The sequence below is a fragment of the Nicotiana attenuata genome, unplaced genomic scaffold, assembly GCF_001879085.1.
Source record: "Nicotiana attenuata strain UT unplaced genomic scaffold, NIATTr2, whole genome shotgun sequence".
Taxonomy (NCBI): Eukaryota; Viridiplantae; Streptophyta; class Magnoliopsida; order Solanales; family Solanaceae; genus Nicotiana; species Nicotiana attenuata.
The window spans coordinates 37,042-45,632 of record NW_017670406.1 but is presented as its reverse complement, the minus strand read 5'-3'; positions in this window follow the sequence as shown (position 1 = coordinate 45,632).

Sequence of the window (8,591 nt, the reverse complement as noted above, 5' to 3'; positions counted from 1 at the left end):
GCTGCGGGACCCATATGAGACATGAGGATTGGGGAGATGACCGTTCATGCAATGCAACAAATGGAGGATGATGGGCCACCTTCGAAGTTCAAGGCCACAAACCAACCACCACATTTTAAACTCACAAGTTTTCGTTGTTTGAAACAAGAACAAAGCAGTGCAAGAAAGTTGGTTCAACAGTAAGGGAACAAGAAAGGAAAGAAAAGAAAAGGAACAAGAGGAGAACCGACAAAAGGGAAGTTTCTCAAACCATTGACCTTTGCCATTACTTTTCACAATGTTTCCTCCTAGGATAAAAGGCCTAGTCTGATGGAGTTTTATAGAGTCAAAATCTTAGTCTGACGAATCTTTCTCCTAAGATAAAAATAGACCTAGTCTGATGAATTTTCTCCTAGGATCAAAATCTTAGTCTGATGAATCTTTCTCCTAAGATAACAAAATGAACCTAGTCTGATGAATTTCCTCCTAGGATCTAAATCTTGGTCTGATGAATCTTTCTCCTAAGATAACAAAATGAACCTAGTCTGATGAATTTTCTCCTAGGATCACATCTTAGTCTGATGAATCTTTCTCCTGAGATAGTAAACCTAGTCTGATGAACCTTCTCCTGGGATCTACATCTTAGTCTGATGGAACGTTCTCCTAAGATAACAAAAATGGACCTAGTCTGATGAATTTTCTCCTAGGATCAAAATCTTAGTCTGAGGAATGCTTCCTCCTAAGATAAAAGGCCTAGTCTGATGGAGTTTCATAGAGTCAAAATCCTAGTCTGATGGACTTTCTCCTAGGACAGAAATCTTAGTCTGATGAATCTTTCTCCTAAGATAACAAAAGTGGACCTAGTCTGATGAATTTCCTCCTAGGATCTAAATCTTGGTCTGACGAATTTTTCTCCTAAGATAACAAAAGTGGACCTAGTCTGATGAATTTTCTCCTAGATAAAAATCTTAGTCAAATAGTTTTACTCACAGGGGACGTACTTGCCAATCAAGTCTTTAGTTTTGCTGTCACCATCGCATCAATAGCTTAGGTAATAACTCACAAGTCTGCCCAGCCACCAAACTGGGGCAGAAAATTTTCTTCGTTTGTTTATTTTGTTGCAATTAGGAGCCCACCTGGAGAACAAGGGAATACTTTTCAAGTTTCAGCAGTCAGGCGCCCACCTGGAGAACAAGGGAAGTGCAATTCAATTTTAGATTTTAATTTTTTATATTTGATAACATGCTGTACCCAGTCACCAAACTGGGGCAGAAAAATTTTTCTTTGTTTGTTTATTTTGTTGCAGTCAGGAGCCCACCTGGAGAACAAGGGAATACTTTTCAAGTTTCAGCAGTCAGGCGCCCACCTGGAGAACAAGGGAAGTACAATTTAAATTTTTAGCTTTTAATATTTGAAAACATGATGTGCCCAGCCACCAAACTGGGCAGAAGTTTTCTTTGTTTGTTTTGTTGCAGTCAGGAGCCCACCTGAAAAACGAACACATGTTTCAAGTGGTAACAATCAAGCATCATTCGGAGGAATGGCAGCAATATCGCCAATCACAATGCAAAACAACAACAGGAATACCATCGGAAGATTACAAGATACAAGTTCAAGGAAACACAAGAACAAGTTAGAAGACATAGATAGGACCCTCTTGTAATTCGTAGATCATAGCTTAGGCTAGCTTCTTTTCATTTTAACACGGTGTAATAAGGAGTCGGTGCCGGAATGGTTTCCATTTGTATCACCCGGCCCTAGACATACCGCTAAGGGGCCGTCGAAAGTTCTTCTATACAGAGTCTCGTTTTCGTCAAGCGAGAACCGGGCTGTTTTGGTTCGCAGGGCCCTCGATTCTTTTGGATCCGCGGGCAACTTTCCATCTCTTAAATATTCAATATATTTATTTCTCCAATCCCAAGTTAGGCTGGTGGAAATAATCTCGTCATGACCCTCCTCGACTACTAATTTAGATAATTGAACAACAGCCCCGGGGAGTAGGTCCTCTTCTTCAACGGATGATCCCAGGTTCGCGAGGGCATCAGCCTCGCTGTTCTGCTCTCGAGGTACATGGACTAAGGTCCACTCTTTGAAGCGACGTAGTGCGACTTGGATTTTATCCAGATATCTCTGCATCCTGTCTTCTCGAGCTTCGTAGCTTCCATTCACTTGGCTTACTACCAGAGTGAATCGCATTTTGCCTCGATGGTCTCGGCCCCTAAGCTTTTGGCCGGTTCTAAACCTACAATCATAGCCTCGTACTCGGCTTCGTTGTTAGTCAATTTTGCAGTCTTTATAGAATGTTTGATTACGCCACCAACGGGTGGCTTCAGGACTATTCTGAGCCCGGATCATTTTACGTTTGTGGCGCCGTCTGTGAACAAGGTTTATACCCCGGAAGACGTGCTTGATTTTAGTAAAAGTTCCTTCTCTTCCTCAGGTACGAGGGAGGGCAAAAAATCGGCCACAAAATCCTCCAGAATCTGGGACTTGATGGCCATTCCAGGTTGATACTCGATATCATACCCCTCGAGTTCAATGGCTCATTTGGCCAATCGGCCCGATAGCTCGGGTTTCTGCAGTATGCTCCGGAGAGGATATGTCGATAGAATGCAAATATGGTGGCATTGAAAATAGGGCTTCAATTTTTGCGAGGCATTTATTAGCGCGAGAGCCAATTTTTCTAGATGGGGGTATCTGGTTTCGGCATCCCCTAGGGTCCGGCTTACATATTAAACAGGAAATTGCGTACCTTGCTCCTCTCGAACCAGCATGCCGCTTACCGCTATTTCGGACACGGCCAGGTACATGTATAGTGTTTCATTCTCTTTTGGCGTATGGAGTAGAGGCGGGCTGGTCAGATATCGTTTTAACTCCTCCAAGGCATGTTGGCATTCTGGAGTCCATTTGAAGTTGTTCTTTCTTTTGAGTAAAGAGAAAAAATGATGGCTTCTGTCTGATGACCTTGATATGAATCTGCCCAGAGCCGCTATTCGCCCTGTTAGCCGTTGCACGGCCTTTACGTTGTTTACCACCGTGATTTCTTCGATGGCATTAATTTTGTCGGGGTTGATCTCGATCCCCCTGTTTGATACCATGAAGCCTAGGAATTTGCCCGAACCCACTCCGAAGGCACACTTCTCGGGGTTGAGCTTCATGTTGTAACTTCTAAGGATGTCGAAAGTTTCCTGCAAATGAGTTAAATGGTCCTCTGCGCGCAGGGACTTAACTATCATATCATCAATATACAGTTCCATGGATTTTCGTACTTGATGCTCGAATATTTTATTAACTAGGTGTTGATATGTAGCCCCTGCATTTTTTAACTCGAAGGGCATTACGTTGTAGCAGTAGGTGCCATACTTCGTGATGAATGAGGTCTTCTCCCTGTCCTCGGGGTTCATCTAGATTTGATTATACCCCGAGTAGGCATCGAGAAAGGTGAGGGTCTCGTGGCCCGCCGTAGCATCGATCAGACGATCGATGTTAGGCAATGGGAAGGAATCTTTGGGGCACGCCTTATTCAAGTCTTTATAATCAACGCACATTCTTAGCTTATTTCCCCTTTTAGGTACTACTATTACATTGGCCAGCCATTCGGGGTATTATACCTCTCTAATGGACCCTATTTTAAGAAGTTTCGTTACCTCTTATTTGATGAAGGCGTGTTTTACCTCGGACTGTGGTCTTCTCTTCTGCTTTATCGATTTAAACCTGGGGTTGACACTCAGTCTGTGGAAGGTTATTTTTGGCGGAATTCCTATCATATCTAAGTGGGATAAAGCGAAACAGTCGATATTGTTAATAAGAAATTGAATGAATCCTTTCCTGAGTTCGAGGGTTAGTCCCGTTTCCAGGAATACCTTACGGTCCGGGAGGCGTTCGATCAAAACAATCTGCTCCAGATCCTCGATTGTTGACTTAGTTGTGTCTGATTCTTCGTGGGCAACGAAGGTTCAAGGAGTGAAGAAATCTTCTTCGTCGTCCTCGGGGGTCTGTACGTTCCTAGGCTCGTCCAAGGTCGGGTGCGTGGGGGTCGGCACCTCATGGTAAACCGCAAACATTTCTTTCGCCGCCCGCTATTCTCCATACACGGTCGCTACACTATCCTTTGTGGGGAATTTTATCACCCGGTGTAGGGTTGACGGTACTGCCCTCATGTTGTGTATCCAAGGCCTGCCAAGAAATGCATTGTACCTCTTGTCGCCATCGATGACTTGGAACTCGGTGTTCTGAACCGCACCGTACGTGTTGACCGGGAGGGTGATCTCTCATTTTGTTACTTCGCCGGTCATGTTGAAGCCGTGGAGGACCCGGGAGATGGGTGTGACTCGATCGAGTAGCCCCAGTTGTCCTACTACCTCTGATCTGATTATGTTGGTCAAGCTTCCTGGGTCTACGAGCACACATTTGATCCTAGTATTGTTTAAAAGAAATGAGATCACCAGCGCGTCATTGTGCGGTTCTGTCATGGTCTCGAGATCCTCCTCGTTGAACGCGAGGGTGTCTTCGGCCATGCGGTTTCGGGTCGGCCCTTCTTCTGTAGTGGACGTTCTTGTCCATTTGAACATGGGTCCTTGGGGGATGTCGGTCCCTCCAATAATCATATGGATGTTGTGTTGAAGAACCTCTTCATCCGCCCAGGCTGAGTTTTTGCAGTGGTATACCGGCACCCGGAATAGCCATATCCTTTTCTCTGTGGTTTTCAAGGTTATCGCTTTCCACTCTATTTACTGAGCCAGACATTACGACCTGAAACCGAAGATCTCTAGATAAGAAAAAGCGTGAAAGATAACTTGCATTGTGTAACGAAACCAACAAGAAAATAATCACTATTATTTTTAGCCCTACGGTGGGCGCCAAACTGTTTACCGTGAAAATGGTAATAACAATTAAATTTGTTGACGGGACTCCAAAAATACGTGATCTATTTTTATTCTAGTTGTTCATGCAGATGATGCTATGTGTATGGAATTTAGAGACGAAATGTGAGCTAAAGATAGAGCTATAATCAAACCGATGAGCTAGCCAATTTGGGCCTCCGACAGACTGATACGGGGTCTCGAGGTTGATTTCAGGGCTCGGGCTCGAGCTAATAAGGGTAACCGGGGAAGGGCTAACAGTTGTAAGATAATCAACGAAGGCTTTTTATGGCCAATGATAAGCAATAAATGAAGAACAAGTATGAATGTAATAAATGAGAGCAATAATATCAAGAGAATATGTTAGAGAGAAAAGAGAATGTTCTTCTATATTTCGTGTGGTAATTAGAGCAACAAACCTCTACAAAGTGTCAAAGACCCCCTTTATATAGGAAGGGAATCCCAACATAGTACAAAATACATTAATGACAAAGGAGTAGGGATGGGACAGCTAGCTAATGCTATGATGTAGGCTCAGACTAACTACTTCAGAATAGCCTGACAGATTTTATCAGCCTTGGCTACACTCTTTGGGAACTCCCCTCTTCCTCAATATAGTCGTTGGTCTGCACTGCCCCGAGGTCAAAACCCGACAGCCCTCGAAGGCGAGCCTCGACCTTGGTCTCGAACCTCGAGAAGCACGTTCGTGGGGCACCCTAATGACGGGGAAATTGGACCCCCTGGTTTCACCGTATACAAACACCCCACACTTAACCCATTGCTTATCCTCGAGCATTTAAACTACACTTCACCTAGGGATAACCTTACATCAGACAACCTCCCTAATACACCATGCCAAGAATATTTAAAGTAGACTGAGCGCCTTATCATAACATCCCACCCTCAAGATTTGACTCAAAAGCACCATGCATTATTCACGACTCGCCCACTCACTCTAACATAGAGGTCAATGACATTACCTTTCCTTCATGAATCACGTGCCCTCACATAGCAAAAGAGAGTAGTTCCACACACAATAAAATTTAAGAACAATTAGGAACTCAAAATAGAAAGAATTCACTCACTCTCAGAAATAATATTCATATGCCACAAAAGATGCACCATAGGCTTGCCCATAGTGTACTACTCTACTAATCGAGCTCATTCAGTCTAGGATCAAGTAGGACTTTATTTGGTTGTAATGTAGGCTGAGGGACGGGTAGGATACATTTAGATATAAGAGTGACTACACCTCCCCAAGCACTTTAATACATATATTTTAACATTTAAATCCCCACTTATGTCAAACCAAATTCCACATTCACATCAATGTATATTACCCCATACTTCTTTAAGCACAATTACATCAAGAGTCACTTTTTTCACAACAATACAACTATTTATATTTTTTTTCTTTCAATTCAAGTGGCTCTTATTTTTTTCAACACAGTGCACCTTTCTCCTTATTTCATTAGCTCCACTCAAAAGCCTAACCAACCACCCCATACTTTAACCTTTGTAAGGTTCCTTACAATTCAAGTGCTCCTGAGAGGTGAAAATGTTCAACTATATGATCAATTCAAACAATTGGGTAAGGCTTGTAATATGGTAGCAAAAAAAAAATAGGATTACAGGCTCAAAGGGGTTAACTACTTACATAATATTAGGAGGGTAAAATATACATATCTGGTTCAACAAAGAAATGCCTATATCACTTCCAAGACTGAACAAAACTACTATTTCGCTTTGCAAACACACGGGGCAAGTTCTAGACATCAAATGCAATGCATCGAATAATACAAAATCTTACACACACATGGCACATAACTCACTCAGGATCGGACTCATCAAGACACTCTAGCCAAAGCCGTTAAGCACGGTTATAATCACACAATTTAAGGCACTTATTTAAGAGTCAAAAATTGAGCCTAGGTGTCACAACTAAGGCACTTACCACTCTCAAGGCATATGTAGTTAAGGGAAATTGATCCTTTAAACTAGCTTTCTGACTAAAGATTCTTAATTCCTAAAAACAAAAAGATCTAACTACACCCGGTTTAAGAAAAACCCTTGGAAAAGAACCGCAGCACAAAGAAAAACCAAGGGGGAATTGTTACACTACCTAAAAAACTAAAATAAAAGACATATTTTTGGATTTTCACATATATATATATATATATATATATATATATATATATATATATATATATATATATATAAAAATTCTTTTGACTCATCTCCCTCAAGAAACCAGTCGACGAAATCCATCATCGGGAAGAGTCGACTAAACACTTAATTACTAACTATTACAGACCGATAGAGTTCAGAATTATATTTTACAGACCACAGTATCTATGAAAGCAAGAAACAAATCAAACAAAACCAACTGGCAAATAAAAAAACTACAAGTACAATCAAATATGAGCACCCCACCCCACACTTAAGAGATTGCGTTGTCCCCAATACAAAACAGTAAAATCAAGAGTGAAAAGAAGGTGACTCCCTGAGGCCCAAGGCCTAATCATCAGCACCCTCGAAGGTGCGCAAATACTCCTCATCATCGGAGGGAATGGAGTTCACATCCTCATCAGGTGGCAACTGTCCTCCTCTCGTCAACCCCAACCACTGCTGAGTGATAGCAAAATGGGGGTGATCTTGCTGCAACTCCTCCAAATCGGCCTCCCCCCGAGCAGCATGAAGGCTCAAGTCAGCAAACAGTAGCTGTAGTGTCTCCTCAGCGCGGACCATCCTCTGGTCCGAATTAACAGCAGTAGCAGGGGGTCTATCACCGACGTAACATCATACGCCTTAATAGGATATGTCATTGGAATAGTTCGGTCATAGTGAAACTCCTCCTCTACATGGTGTGCTCGCAACAATCGAGTGATCATACTCTGGTAATAGAGACGGTGGGCCCCAAGTGGTCGCACTTTGGCCATATGCTCCAGCATGAGTTTGCCAAGATCAACCCGCATCTGTGTCAACAAGGCAAAAATAAAACACACTTTCAGTCATGGGACATCAGTGTCACTCTGAGTGGACATGATTTTGGCATTAATCAACCGCAAAACAACCCTGGCTGGCCTCTGGAATGTACTCTTCTTCATGTCCTAATGGAACTCATTTGCATCCCGTGACCATGCAGCAGAAGAGTTAGCTCCATATAGCAGTCGGCGGATAGCCGGATAGTCTGCCCGACGGAGAAACCTCTGAAAGAGCTTGTGGGAATGCTCTGTGAACCCCATAATCCGATTGATCACCAGGGAGGAGAAAGGAATCACTTTACCCCATACCTGCACTTCGTACACAGCATCCGGGTTGGCCGCAGGTTGCCAGTTGGCATAAAACTCTTTGACTAGGGTCACATTCACCGCATCACCAGGACGGAACAGACTGTCGAAACCCAATGCCTGAATGTTATTGTATATCTCACTATATTTTCGGGCCAACTTCCCATCGTCAATAGCAACCTCAGGCTCTGGTGGCACCACCGGGATAAATGTCTAGAACCAGCGTCGAGCATGGGCTGGGACAGCCCGTATACCATATTTTCACTCTAGCACCTCATACGCATCAGGGTCAAGGTGCTTCTCTTCCTCCTCCACTGGGGCGGGGGGAGGCGCCCGTCTCCCACCTCGACGGCTACTAGATGCAACCTCAGAAGAACTAGTGTTAGAGCATTTGCTCGGGCGGCGAGACATTTTACCTGCAATATTAGCCACAACACATAAACCAAAACAAGACCAAACG